General features: G+C 50.0%; 1 long non-coding RNA gene across 1 annotated transcript; it reads right to left on the bottom strand.

Moving 5' to 3' along the window:
- Window positions 1-1,354: 1,354 nt before the first annotated feature.
- LOC123800690 (uncharacterized) lies at window positions 1,355-7,417 on the bottom strand. Its single transcript, XR_006781976.2, has 4 exons — window positions 7,263-7,417; window positions 6,654-6,738; window positions 3,443-3,497; window positions 1,355-1,673 (listed from the first exon to the last, which is right to left on the bottom strand). It is a non-coding gene; the product is annotated as an uncharacterized LOC123800690 (long non-coding RNA).
- Window positions 7,418-14,698: the final 7,281 nt, after the last annotated feature.

Below are 14,698 nucleotides of genomic sequence, written 5' to 3'. Positions count from 1 at the left end.
CCTGACCCAGGCCTGCTGTCACGGCGTCCTCCTCACCATGGGCAATTCATACGCCATGAGCTCTCATCTCCAGAGGCTCAAAGGGGTCTCCCAGAGGAGGCGAGAAAGCCACCAGCGGGGCTGCAGCAGGGGCTGCTAATGTGGAGTTTGCACAGTGTTGTGGGTGCTGAGGGAGCCCACGTGACCGGCGTCAGAACCACCCCATGCTTGCACCCCCATCCTGAACAACTGAGGGGTCCTGAGCCCCATCTCCCCTCACTATGAGGGGACACTGACTCAAACCACTAGATACAACTCTGAGCTCCCACCCGGGAGGGTTAGGGTTCACAGTGGCCCTTTGAAGGCAGCTTCTGTCCCTGTTGTCTCTACTGGTGTAGCACAGCGGGTGATGGGGGGGCCCCTCAAACCAGGCAACACGTGTTTAATCCCAGCTCTGTCCTTTAGGGACAGCATGGCCTCGGGCTGTTAGTCAACTTGCATGTACCTTGATTTCCTCCCCAAAAGTGGGAATAAAGTTACTTACCTCACATTGGTGAGAAAAATACAAATGAGATAATACACATACTATCATCATTTTTTAAAGTAAACTCTACCCCCATCATGGGGCTCAAACTCACAACCCCAAGATCAAAAGTTGCATGCCCTATCAACTGAGCCAGCCAGGTGCCCCAGGACTATCATCATTTTAAAAGGCCAACTTATGACTCCGATGGTGGGAATTCCAGACTTGAGGGAGAGAAGAGCAAGCCTAAGGCAGGATTCTGAGAAAGCAGGAAGCCTGAGGCTCACCTGACATCCCGAAGTGTAGGGCCCTGCTTCTTTGCTGCCTAGGCCTTTAGACCCACAATCCCAGCAGCAGGCGTGAGAACAAGAGCGCCCCCTTCCGTGAGGACCATGACCGGCCTCACCCTGGGGTGCTGTCCTGAGCCCCTTCACCAATCCTGAGGGGCAAGGAGCTCCTATAAAAGTAGCAGCCACCCCACCGGCAGCTCCAAGGCCTCCTGGCAGGCCGCAGTGGTCCTGAAGCCCTGGAGACCCGAGCTCCTCTCCACCAGGGTTTACAAACCCTCCTCACAGGTGGCTACCAGGCCTTCCTCCTGTGCGATGTCAACAGTCTGCACACCCCAGAGGTGGGCAGTGAGGGATTGCAGGGGAGAGGCTGCCAACAGGACTGAAGGTGTGGCTGACGGATGCCTGGCCAGAAGACAGCACTAGGCAGCATGAGGGTGTGCTGGTTGGTGCAGCAACGTTCCACCCCTTCTGCAGGTCTATCGTAGCTGGAACCAGCTGCCGAGTGTGTGTGTGTATGTGTGTGTGTGTGTGTGTGTGTGTGTGTGTGTGTGTGTGCGCGCACGTGTGCGTGTGTCTTAGCTACTGCTGTGTAACAAAATATCCTGAAACCTAGCGGCCTTGAGGAGTGGTTACAAGCCTGTGTGCTGGCTGGGAAGTCTCTAGCCTCAGCTGGGCTTACTCACACCCTGGCAGTCCGCTGAGGGCAGAAGAGGCAGCTCTCCTTGTCTTGGCTGGGCTCTCACAGGTGGCTGGGGGTCAGCAGGTCATAAGATGGTCTATGCTGTCCTCAAGCTGGGACAATTGGCCGTCTTCCCATGTGGCCTCTATTCTGTTGACAGAGAACACCACTATCCTGGCCTTGTCCTCTAGGTGACAGGGTTCTGAGAGAGAGAAGAACAGAGAGAGAAAGAGAGTAGAAGTGTTCGAGGCTTCCTGAGGCCCAGGCCCTGAACTGGCCCGCCATCACTCTGCCACGTTCCACTAGTCAAAGCAAGTCTAGGAGAAGCCCAGATTCCAGGGCAGAAGAACTAGATTCCTTCTCTTCAAGGAGAAAGCTGCAAAGCCACATTTTTTTTTTAAGTGGATATAGGGAAGGGAAGGATTAAGGTCACCTTTGCCAACAATTTACCCCCAAAATTCAGTGCTGGAAACAATTTTTAAGGCGGCATGGACTCACTATTGCCATTGTTAGAATGACTCTCTAGTTATGTCAACGGCGGATGAGCGAGTGAGTGAATTGCAATCCCACCCTCACACTTGGATTTAAGCACATGGTTCCATCCCTGCCCTTGGATAGTTCAGAATTCCAGTCACAATGCCCTAGCGGCTCCATTTCTCTGTCACGGAATTCCATCAGGATCCAGGGCTTTCTCAAGGCCAGCGGGGTGAAGTGAGGTCGGCAGGACCGCGGGCCAGACCCTGTAACCCAACACGGGAGGTGCCGCCAAGCGCACAGGAGCCTGGCAGCGTTCGGGCTCCTCCCTGGGGCTTAGGCGTCCCAGAAGTTGCTGAGCCTGGAGAATACAGACACACTGATGTCCTTTTCAAAAACAAGTGGCACCAGTGAGACCAGCAAGGGAACATAGGGCATAAATATGGAATGTACCTGGGAACGTGATCCTGGCGCTCGCCCCGGGAGAGAAGCTGAGCTGCAAAGGCCATGCCAGCAGGGCAGGGAACAGAGAGGCTGTGGGAGGACCCTCTAGAGGCTTCCACACCCTCTGTTCTCCCTCTCAGCCACAGACCCAGAGACTATAGCTGTATGGTTTTTAATTTGCACTCTCTGCGTCTCCTTGTCAAATGGTTGCCTCCATATTCCAGTTTGGGACTTAAAGGTCCCACGTTCCCGTGTGACGGAGGCTGTTAATCCTGGGAGTGCAGGATGCCTCCATCAAAAAGACGGGACTGCTCAGTGCCCAAAATAACAGGCTCAGGGAACGCACAGCCACCAAACCCTCCCGTACGCGTGAAACCTTCCTCTCCTGTCACCGGGCTGCATCCAGGCCAGTGTCGCTCTTGCCACTGGCCTCTGAGGGAACCTGGCGATGGGCACATCTCTCTTGGTTTTGTACTTCATGGCTACCCTAAGATCATCCTCAGAGCCTGTGCCCCTGAGTCCAGGCCGCTCCTCTGTCTCCTTTCTAAAAAGCCAGCAGGGGGAGCAGCCCCCAGAGCCTTGTTTGTATTTTTAACATCTGTCTCCTGCATACATTATACACAATCTCCTCACCCCCCACATGACTGGGATCAATTTGTTCTTTTTGGAAAAGGATTGTGGCAAGAAAAAAACAAATCCCAAATACTAAATAATTAACTCAAGGACATCTTCCAAGAAAAATACAAGAATTCAAAAGAGTAATCTTCCACTTGAATGGTTTGGGCCTCTATTAATTATAACTTCCTATTCATTGTGATTAATGATTGCAAGGATGACATTTAGAACAGAAAGAAGGGAAAGAATAACAAGGGAAACTTGTTATTCTTGTCTTTGTGATAAGATCTGACTTTAAAATAGTCTTTCCCAGAGGAAGTGACAGGACTTCATTTCTGGATCCTTTTAAAACTAGCCCTCGCAAAGCCCGGGAGAACACACTAGAAAGAGCACTTGTCCTCTAGGGACACACCAGAAATGCCCCGAAAGGTTCCTTACCTCTCTGCTTTCGGATGTGATAATGGTAGGACAACAGCAACCACAAATACAGGCCCTACAAATAAGGAGAGAAGTTTACTGTATTTTTTTTTTAAGATTTTATTTATTTATTTGACAGAGAGAGAGACAGCCAGTGAGAGAGGGAACACAAGCAGGGGGAGTGGGAGAGGAAGAAGCAGGCTCATAGCAGAGGAGCCTGATGTGGGGCTCGATCCCAGAACGCCGGGATCACGCCCTGAGCCGAAGGCAGACGCTTAACCGCTGTGCCACACAGGCACCCCTTACTGTATTTTTTAAATAAATTATTGCAACTAGCTTAACAAGTTGATAGAAGAAAGCCATTAGTGAGCAGTTACTACTCTGCAGTTTCATGCTGGGAAGATGTTCCTCACTTCTTATTTGGATTTTCTTCTTCTCCATGGGCTCGATTAGCATACCATTTGGATCGCCTGCTAAACCCAATACCAAACGTGCCCCACACTTCAGATGCCAGTCTCCTCTGCAGACACAATCGTCAGGATCTGCTAGAACACGCAGCAGTGCCATGGTGCCTAAACCAGGGAGGTGAGGCATTGTCGGGGACTCAGAGCCACGGACAAGGAGATGCGCCAGAGCCACGTGGTATTCGGTGGCCCCCTTTGCAAATAAGCAGTGGTATGAGCTCCCCAAAGCCCAGCAGCTCCAACCTTCACCCCACTTCCTGGCCAGGTCCCTAGGACCCTGGATGCCTGGTTTCTGAGGGTCCCTCCCCTTACTGCAGCCTGCTGGCCAGCCAAGACCCCAGAGGGGCCCCGTGAAGCTGCACGTCCCAGCCCTGCCCCCATCAGCTCCTGCTCAGTGACTCGGGCACCATTGCCACGCAGCAAGAATGGACCCGGGGTTTGTGGAGATAGGAACAGCATTCAGCATCCCTGTTCACGTAGACACGGCTCACCTCTTGCCCTCAAGGCTGCAAAGACAGTACTTAGGGCTCAGAATGAGTCCCCCTCAAGGTACAGCTTTTCCACTCACACATCAGCAGCCATTTTACCTGGGACACACTCTAGTCCCTGAACACTCAATCCATCAGTTGGGGAAGGGGCTTTCCCTCAGCACATGCTGGTTACCACAGATTTTGGACCCCCTGCTAAATCTACCAGAGAACATACCACAGTTCCCAAGGCCCGGCCAGGAGAGGCACCACCCCCTCCGTCACGAGATTTCCTCTAAGTGGCTCGGTGGCAATTTCCTGGTTGAAGTCAGCCCACACCATCAGACCTGGCTTTCCGTCTGTGCACTTGAGCACGTGTGTGTGTGTGTGTGTGTGTGTGTGTGTGTGTGTGTGTGCAGATGATGGTGATGGTAGTGAGAACAAGAAGAGTACTCTCAGGATCCTGATCTCTTCTCTCCCAAGAGTCTCAGCCCCTACATGACGAGGTAAATACAGGTAAAGGAAATTCTACCAAGCCCCAAATGCAAACAAGTGTGTACAGAATAACCTACTAAGAGATGAATTTGTGTTGGTCCTGCTACAGTGGGAGTGAAAATGAAGAGCATTTTTACGTCTCCCATCCCAAGAGGCCTTTTGTTGGACAGCTGGGCTCCCTAGCTTGGGGGAGTGTCCTTGGTTGTCAGTGTCCAGGAGATAGCCATGCATGTGCATGTGGGCACACATTTCCTCCCCTCCCCATAGAAGTACTTGGTTTGGAAGACTAAGCCAATTAAGAAACGGGGTACAGTAGGGGGAACAGCCTATTCCAGGAAGAGAAACCACACAACACCTAGAAGTGGCTGGATCTCTCTCTGAAGAGGTGCCATGCTGCGGGTACCCAGGAGATGGACCTCAGGCCAGGCAGCTTGGACCCCCTTGGTCCAGAAGCAGTGGGCCACCCTGTTCCTCTAGTCCTTTCCTCAGCAGGGACACTAAGAGTGTGGAGACCAGAGGCCCTGCCCCAGAAGATCATGGTCTGCCTGGGTCCTCTGAGATTTCCACAAGATTCCAAGGGAGCAGTGAGGCTAACCTGTAACCAATTTTGACTTCTTACTACTGGTAAGTGGGAGCTCAGAGGCAGATTTGATTTTCTTCAGAACAAATATAGCAGTGTGACAGTCATTATCCCTGAATGTGGTGGAGAAATTAGGAGAGAAGTGATATTTCACTTCACCCACCCGTGGAGACTTGAGAACAGCCAGCATGTCCTATCACACGGTGACACAGGGCCAGCTCCTAGGTCTCATTAGTTACAACCCAATCCTGTGTGGCGGGTAGAAATCAGACTCTACCCTCTTGAACCTTGCTGCCTTCCCTCCTTCCTCTCTCTCTCTTGCCCACATGGGTGGGCCTGGGGGGAGGGTAGCTGGAGACACCGTGGAATTAAAGAGATGGGGGAGCATTTTGGCTTCACTCCTTCCCCTCATTCTTCCTGTCATGTCCCAGCCACAGAAGCCTCTCAGTGGGTGTTGTAAGTGATGAATTAGCCGGTTTTTTTCTCTTTTCATCTTTAAAACCTAAGCCAAGCTCCTCCAGTGCCTGCCAGAGATCTGGCCCCCATGAACCCCACTTCTCTTTCTTGCCCCTCCCATTCCCAGAGTCCTTTGTGGGAATGACCAGGCTGCACTAATTTGTAGTTTCTCTTATGCCAGTTAATAGGCACATTTCTAGATATTTTTGATAGGGTTCATCGATTCGTTAGTGGACTCTATGTTCTAGAAAGGCAAGAACCATGCCTGCCTTCTCCCCCACTGACGTCGCCAGCTGATGCCCGGCTAAATGCAGGTCTCCATCTCTAACACCAAGCCATCTATGGCACTATAATGGCCTCCACGCCAAGAAGATGGGCTCTGGGGCCTAGAACTAACCCCTTGCTGCCAGCCTGGGCCCTCGTTCCCTTTGCCTTTCCTGCTTAAAATCAAGGTTACACCACCTCCTCATTCAGGGTTGAGAGGAGTGCAGGAAATCACAAGTGCCTTAAATCAGTATTTTGTGGACAGAACCAAATTCAAGAATGGAGGCAGCCAACCAGCCTGAGTCTATTAAGGCCCGACTTGCTTGGTTTGGTGCTGAAAGTAAACAGTTTTCTCAGCTGGGATGGATTTATGGCCCTGCCAAGGGCTTGCACAGGAAACTTGACAAGCCTCTGAATCCCCTTCTGCTTTGGGGTTCCCCCAGGGGCCAAGCCCTTCCAGCGAAGGCCATGAGACTCTCTACTTTGCCCCCAAACCACAGTCGTACCTCTGAAGCCAGGCAGCTCCTTCCCCTTTGACTCAATTCTCAGCCTGGAACGTCTCGCCAGCCCATTTTCTTCAAACACTGTGTGCTGATGAAAGGAGAGGTGACAGAGACATCAGGGCACTTCAGACACATCCCAGGGGAGACCCTGGCTGACCGGGATTTCCGTAATTTGATGTCCTGGAATCTACTAGCATATCCCATGCTGAGCAGCTCCTCAGCATTCACTAATGGTTGTGTTTTACACCTGGCCCGTTTATGGCAGTAAATCCTGGGTGACACCTTGTAGCCACCACACACCTGTGTCTTTTTAAAACAACCCCAGTCTCTAGCAAAGCTGTCTGCTTTCTACAACTAAGTCAGCCCTCCCTTCCTTGTCACGCTGGTCAAGCCAGAGGGAGAGAAAAGCTGTCAATTAAAAAAAGAGAGGAAAAGAGGAGAGAGAAAAGTCCCCAGAGGTGGATTTTGCACCGTCCACTGGACGCCCTAGCCAGAGCCCCTGTGTGCAGGCCCGCTGGCTGAGGCTGTTGGCCTGTCCTTCTCTTCGTGTCCCCCTGCTCCTCCCCCAGCCTGCACTCCCAGGCACTAACTTCCTTCCAGAAGATTGCTCACCACCGGAAGTGTGCGTTGCTGGGGCACCTGTGTGAGTGTGCAGCCGGTTCCTGGGGTCCCGCCTTCCCCGGGCGGAGCCAGAGAACTTCTCCACCAGGTGGGGTGCCTGAATGTCACCTCTCTGCCCCATCTGTTGTCGCTTCATAGTTTCTATCCTCCATCTGTTCCAGCTCTAGTCCCTCCACCGGCCACCGCAGTGCGGGAGCGTCCTCTCCCCATTCAAGGGCATTGTCCCTGCCTGTGCAGTGAGCAGAGGGCTCGTGTGTCCTGTTCCAGGGCCTCCCGCTCAGGTGCAGGGCAGCCCTGACCGGTGAGAGCCCGGTTCCTCCGGACACAGGGATGGGTTCCCTCGGGGATAACCCGCGGTGGGAGGGGCCCTATCAGAGTTTTTCTGCGTTGTGAGAACTGAGGGTTTTGCAAGCCGGAAGCTCTGGAGAGGGGCGGGCTGGGAGGCAGGGGATATTTGCCGTGGGCGGAGAGAGCCACACCGAGAATAAAGCCAAGACTGAGGAAGGGGGAGGAGAAAAAAGTGGGATCCTGAAGATACCATTTGAGTATCTAAGACGAGAGCCTCTCCTGGACATTCTGGTTGCATGAGCCAACCCGTCTCTTCCTTGCTGAAGCTGAAGCAAGAGGGATGTCGTCACTTGTGAGCACTGTCTCACTAATACCTCTTCAGACTCCAGACCTATTGGAGTCATTTTTCTCTTTTTCAAGAGTCTTCCAGTTGCAAGTAACAAAAACTCAACTCAAGTTAACTTATGCCAAAAAAGGGGAGAAAATACTAAACTGCAAGAAGGGACATGAGTGGGTACAACTGACCTTAGGGACAACAGCACTGGAACTTTCTTAGATGTCTGTCTCTGCTTCTCTGCATATCCACCAAGGTCCCCTGGACATAGGCCCTTACAGCCTCGTGAAGACAGAACAGTCTCAGGGAAGGACTCTGATGGCCTTGCCTTGCGTCTGTCCCCGGACCCATATCTGCAGCCTGGGATGGGGGGCTGTGGTTGGCCTCTCCTGGGTCACTCACCCCCCTACAGGCAGAGAGAGGAAGTCAGTAGCAGAAGGTGGAAAAAGAACAGGTAGCCACCCCACCTTCCTCCCTCGGGAGCATTAACACCTCTCCCTAAAGCTCTCCTGCTAAAGCCCATTCAGATATCACGCACCTGGCAGTCAGCTCGGCCCTGGCAGAATTAACCTGGCAATCAAGCTTCCCTACATTTATGTGATTGAATTTTTGGACGGCGCTTGGGGTGTTAAAGTAGGGTGTTACTTTATATTTAACAACCTTAAAAATGTTTATTTTGCAGCTTCATTTTCATTCTCTGTTATTTGACAGTTTTTTTCAAGAGAGGGTGAGACAATCAGCATGTCCTCAGACCACGGTCTCCTGCTGAGTCGTGCACAGTAACCTAGCAGCCTGGAGAGCCGCAGCCCGTGCCCGCCCCTCCGCCAACACCTGCATCCACGGTCCACCTTGACAATGTCCCCCTTCCAGCCTTCCGAAGGCAGGTGTGCAGGTGTGTGGACATGTGTGCACACAGGTGGGTGGTGCCTTGTGTGTTTCTAGACAAGGAGGGGCGTGGAAGGACAGGCGAGGGCTGGTAGACCAAGGCAGGTAGTGGGGAAAACGTGCACAGAGCCACTTCTCCTCACTGTGTACGCTGAACGGTTTGTCACAGCCTGGCAAGAGCTGCGAACGTGGTAGAAGCTCTTATTTGTAAATATCACTCAGATTTTTGGACAGACTTTTTAAGGTCAGGAGATGGAGTCCAGAGTTTATAGAGTTTGCTAGCAACCCATTTGTCTTACTCGATCCAGAGCTTTTAGGCAAGGCTACCAAAGACTCTTCTTCCAATGAGTTTTGGACGTTCTTGCCAATATTTTATAACAAGGGACCTGGCTGGAATATTGAAATGGTGGACACACTCCTTTTAAGGGAACACAGAAATTATAATGGGTCAGGGCTGAAATACACATACCAGAGAGGTTAACATAAGACGACTGAAAAATTATTTGTAACTACTGAATGATTTAGTGAATTAATCTATGAACAGCACCAAAACAAAATTTCAATCCTTCGAGTCATCTGTGATAATATTTAGTAACTGCCAGTATTCCAAATAGTTGAAGCCATAACTAATTCTTTTGATGAATCATGTGTTAGTTCACTTAGCTGGCCTTCTCCCTTAAAACATTTATATCTCCTTGCCATTAAAATGTCTCAATTATTTATAAGGACTTTTTACGTGATTCAAGTGTATTGAAAACAACTGAACAACCAAACTTTAAATATGTTCTCATTCTAATCACAAACTATTTTAAAGACTTTTCTTAACAATATTCAAGTCTTTATATCAGCTAATTATTCTTGTTGATATGAAAAATACTCTAACATGCTCCTGATAACAGCTGCTGATATAAAAAATAGGCCAGATAATTTTAAAAAAATTTTTAATGATTTTATTTATTTGAGAGAGAGAGAATGAGAGAGAGAGCGCGAGAGAGCATGAGAGGGGGAAGGGTCAGAGGGAGAAGCCGACTCCTAGCTGAGCAGGGAGCCACATGCGGGACTCGATCCTGGGACTCCAGAATCATGACCTGAGATGAAGGCAGTCGCTTAACCAACTGAGTCACCCAGGCGCCCCTAGGCCAGATAATTTTAATGAAGAATACATAAATATTTTGTAACGCGTGTATGAAGCATTAGCATACCTGCAATAACTAAATGTGGACACTAGAGGGAGGTAGACAGAGAGGGTGAGAAGGAAGGGGGAAAAGATGGGCTACACAGATGTTGAATTTGAATGAAGAATGTATTTTGGCTTGACCCCCTTTGATGCTCCTTTACTGGAGGCCACACCCAGGAACCTAATTAGAAATACGACATGTGACTCACATCACATGTATTCACTTCATTTGGAAAGAGACCTGAGCGTATCAGACTTATCTCTGAAAAAAGAAAGCCCATCCTCATGCTCCCTCTCCCCACCCAATACTTGCAGAACGCATTCCAGTTTTCAAAATGATTTCATCTACATTATCTTATTTGGGAGTCAATGTGGTGTAGCAGAAAGAAAATTAGACTTGAGTCAGGGAACTGAATTGTAGTCTGGGCTCTTCCTCTCGGTGCCGGTGACCTTGGACGAGGTACTTCGTCTGTCTGGGCAGCAGCGTCCTCATATGTGAGATGCCAGTGTGAGAACAGATCATCTCAGAGGTCCTTTCAATTCTAAAACTCTATAATTTTATGATACAGCTTGTGTAAGAGAGAAAGAATGTATAAGTGTATGTGTGTGTGTGTGTACCTATGAATGTGTGTCCTGACTTGCACATGAATTCTTTCAAATGAAAACATTATTCTGCCTTCACTGAAAACATTTTCTCCCTCTGCCTTGGAGGAGTAACACAAACGCCAGGGAGCCCCCACGTAGTGAAACAGCCCCTCCGGGACTCGGCAAGTACCAAGATTGGGTTACAAAACCTAATGTGTATGTGAAATGTTTCCATCAACTTATAAAATAAAATTCCAATAAAAGCAGTGGCTTTTTATTATTATTTAGATTTAGATCATCCCCTGCAGTGCTGAAAAGCCAAAGGCAACCTCCTGAGTTTAGTAGGATCTCGGAATGAAATGGAAACTGAATGTATCGAGGGAAATAGATGCATTAGACATCATTGTCCTACCTAAACGGCAATTCTTGTTCTTTGTTTTTAGTGTATGTTTCTTTAAGCCCAGCAAATAGTGCAAATGCTTAAAAGCTCATTAGAATTTTAAAGAGTTCTCCACCTGCTGATCCATTCTAACTTTTAGAATTTCTGAATCATTTTCGGTCTTAACTCAGGCTCCACTGTGTCATTTTCATTAAATTAACACAAAGCAATTCTCATCCCCAGCCTGGAAGAAATCCTTTAACTCCCCTGTCTGGGAGTGTGCAGATGCCCAGCCTGTTTCTCACCCATGTCTGCAACTTTCAGTTCCCGAACTTCTGGCTCAAGGAAAAAAAATAAATAAAACAGAGACAGACTCTGGGAAAGCCAGGAGCGTGCATCCAGGAGGCCCGCCCAGGGATGGGAGGGGCTCATTTCATGGACCATCAGGTCACGGCTTAGGCGGGAGGCTCAGGAAGCCAGAGAGCCCCATTCCAGGGTACCCCGGAGCATGGTGAGGGGGGCTCCAACGGGCAGTTCCCCAGGTCAGTGCAACCCAATCTGAGAAGCAGAGAGCAGGCAGGGTTGTGCAGAGAGCATCTAGATTCTCCGGTGCTGTGGCTGCGTAAGGGTTAAGTTGACAGCATCCACACTGACAGGAAGAGGAGCCAGTAGGAACCTGAAAGCTTCAAAGGCATCTTGGTCAGATCCCTAGAGCCCTAGTCTCCAGAGGAATGCCAGGTTATGGGAAATGCTTCATTCAACCATTCATAGTAGGCTTCTACTGGCACCGTTCGAGGCAGTAGGGATACATCTGTGAACAAGTCAAACAAAAATCCCTGCTGTCGTGGAGCTTCTGTCCTTGTGAGGGGAAAGAGTCTAAATATAGTCATAAATACACGATCGAGTATCCTGGGTCCTTCCTGGCAGCAGCTGCTGTGGGAAAAGTCAAGTAAGGTGAGAAGAATGAGAAGGGTTGGGGGCCAGGGAAGAAGTGTTTGCAGTTTGAAAAGAGTGGTCGGGGAAACTCACTAAAAAGGTGACATTCAGTAAAGATGTTTAAAAGGTGGGCAGAGAGCCATGCGGGCGTGTAGAGGGAGAGCACTCCAGGCAGAGCAGAAGCCCGTGCCAAGGCCCTGAGGCAGCAGCAGGATGTTCCCGGGGTAGGAATATGGCAGGAGCAGAGTGAATGAAGGGGACAGTGGAAAGAGGAGGTCATAGAAGCAATAATCACCAAAACGTGGAGAGCATTTGAAGTCATCATGAAGACTTTGGTTTTTACTTTGAGTGAAATGGGGAGCCCTTGGAGGGTCTTGAAAAGAGAAGTGACATCGTCTGATTTACATCGTAATAGGACCACTCTGGGAACTGGGCTGAGATTAGCCTGAAAAGGACATATAATTCAATTTTAAATGGCACTTTCCATATGAAATGCCCTCCCAAAGGCTGCAACGTCCTGAAATCCTTTGTGTCCGTGTGACAGCTCTACCTACGACACAGCCCGCTCCCGGAGGGGGCTTCCGAGCCACAGCAGGACGCCAGATCTCTTGAGAGGTGATGCCGCCATGACGGGAAGGGGTTTGCTTGCTCTGTCTTGGCCGGAGCCACTGCAAGGCCATGTGGAAACACCTGTGGTCCTTCCACCCCCCCCCCTTTTCTTTTGAGCTCTACTTCTTCAACCTTCTCCAGGTCAAGCCCAGAGCAGACTATAGTCCAGACAGCAGCACGTGGTGGGAAAGCCGTGGTGGTCACTTCAGCTTACGAAGGACAGCCTTCACAGACTGGGTTGTTCCCGAAGGCCCCCTTCCCCCAGACCTCCTCTCACTTCCCTTTCCCATCCCGCCCCTTCCATGCAGCCCGCTCCTCTGGGTCCCCACGTCCCGTGTCCTCCTCCTCTTCACAGTGGAAACTCCACCCCTCCCCCACAGAGGGAGGTGCTGTCCCCTCAGACCCTTCCCCAGCCCTTCAGACTAGCACCTCAGCCTTCAGCAAGGTGTCCTGTTGTGGCTCTTCAGCGAGGTGGGGGACTGGGAAATGGGAAGGGGGCCTTTGGGTCAGCCCCAGTGACTGGGCACCCTATTTGGCATCCAGTGCCTCAGGGTGGTCAGGACACACTTGTCCCATCCCAAATGCCCAGAATCCCCAGAAGAATCACTCGAGTGAGAGGCGAGCAGAGAGGAAAACCAGAGCCGAGGCTCTTGCCAGCTGATCTTCTCACCGGTCTGCCTACGAAGCCAGCATGTAATTGAATGGGAATTTTTCTTGTGGAAACAACATCTAGTCTCCTACGAGGCAGGGCTTACTCTCCTGATAGCCTGAGTTTGACCTTGCCCCTGATGGCAGTGAACCCCAGCAGCACCGCACTGGATGACATCTGGTAGAGAGTGCAGGAGCGGGAGCTTGGATTCTGGAGTGAATCCTGGCTCTACCGCTGGTTAGTAGTGGTACCCGAGCAGGTTACTGGACTCGGTTTTGTCATCTGTAAAATGGGGAGAATAGCAGCACACACACACACACACACACACACACACACACACACACACACCCCTCATGCAGATGTTGTGAGAGACTTTCTGTCAGGGCTGAGCCCAGTAATCTCGAGAAATTAACTTCCTTCTGTGGAAAAGAGGGCGCTCCCTAAATACCATAGTATGTAACCCAAAATACACCTGAAAATTGATGGTGTATGTTTTTCACATGGTCTGGTTAGAAACTGGGACCCAAAACTGTAATCCAATGTGAACCTAAGCGAGTTGCCATTTTGCCACAGCTCATGGGGCTTGACAAGAGCAGATGGCCGTCAGCTGTGACACATCCCGAAAGTTGCTCCATAATCACATAACATACATTTGAGACATTCTGAAGAGGATAACACTATTTATGGTTTTAAGGTGATGTTACTACCTTGGTTCTTATCTCTTCCAGAGAGCCCCTCTGAGTAAACAAGAAGCCAACTTCCCAGTGAAAAGAGGAGACAAATCATCACCTAAAGCCCTCACATTTTTAGACAATAGTTTTGACCTGCTCTTCCCGCAAGACCTTTCTGCTGGAACTACAACCAAATAGCGAAGTGGATGGGCAGTTTATTAGGCTTTTTTTTTTTTAACCTCTTCCCTGGATTGTGACTATGTTCTTTCCCTTTATTTACTTTCTTGAACCTCTCAGGTAAAGTGATGAAACTGCATTCTTGTCTCTCCCAGTGAAATCAAAATGGACTTTAAGATGTTCCAGTTACAGCAGAGATTCTCCTTTTTACCAAGTCAGCTGAGTGGATGAGAAACCACCTAGAATATGTGTGTGTTGTGTGTATCTGTGTGTGGGGGTGTATATGGGGGACAGGGTGAATGTATATGTGTGTATGTGGGATGTGCGGGGTGGTTCTCGTGTGTTTAGTGTGTATGTGTGTATGCGTTGTGTGTGTGGCATGTATATGGCATGGGTGTGTGTGTTATATGTACGTGTGTCTGGTGTGTGTGTGTGTGTGTGTGTGTGTGCGTGCGTTTCGGGCAAGGCAGTGAGCCAGGAATGGGTAATGCTCAGTTAGGCCCTGACCTGGCTTTGCTGAGAGCCGTGCCTGATCTTTGAGCGATTCACATTCATCATCTCTAAACTGCACAACTCCACAAGGGTTGTTTACAAACCTGGAAATCGAGTCTCAGAGAGGTGAAGGCTTGGTAACTTGCCCAAGGTCACATAGCCAGTAAGTGGAGTCACGGGGATCAAATAGGCCTGGATACTCCAGAAGCACACACTCTTTTCATGATCTCGGGCAGTACGCCACG

Source organism: Ursus americanus, chromosome 26 (assembly GCF_024610735.1).
Source record: "Ursus americanus isolate L20-20 chromosome 26, mUrsAme1.1.p, whole genome shotgun sequence".
Taxonomy (NCBI): Eukaryota; Metazoa; Chordata; class Mammalia; order Carnivora; family Ursidae; genus Ursus; species Ursus americanus.
Note: the sequence above shows the minus strand (reverse complement) of the source record. Positions and strands in the feature narration are given on the sequence as shown.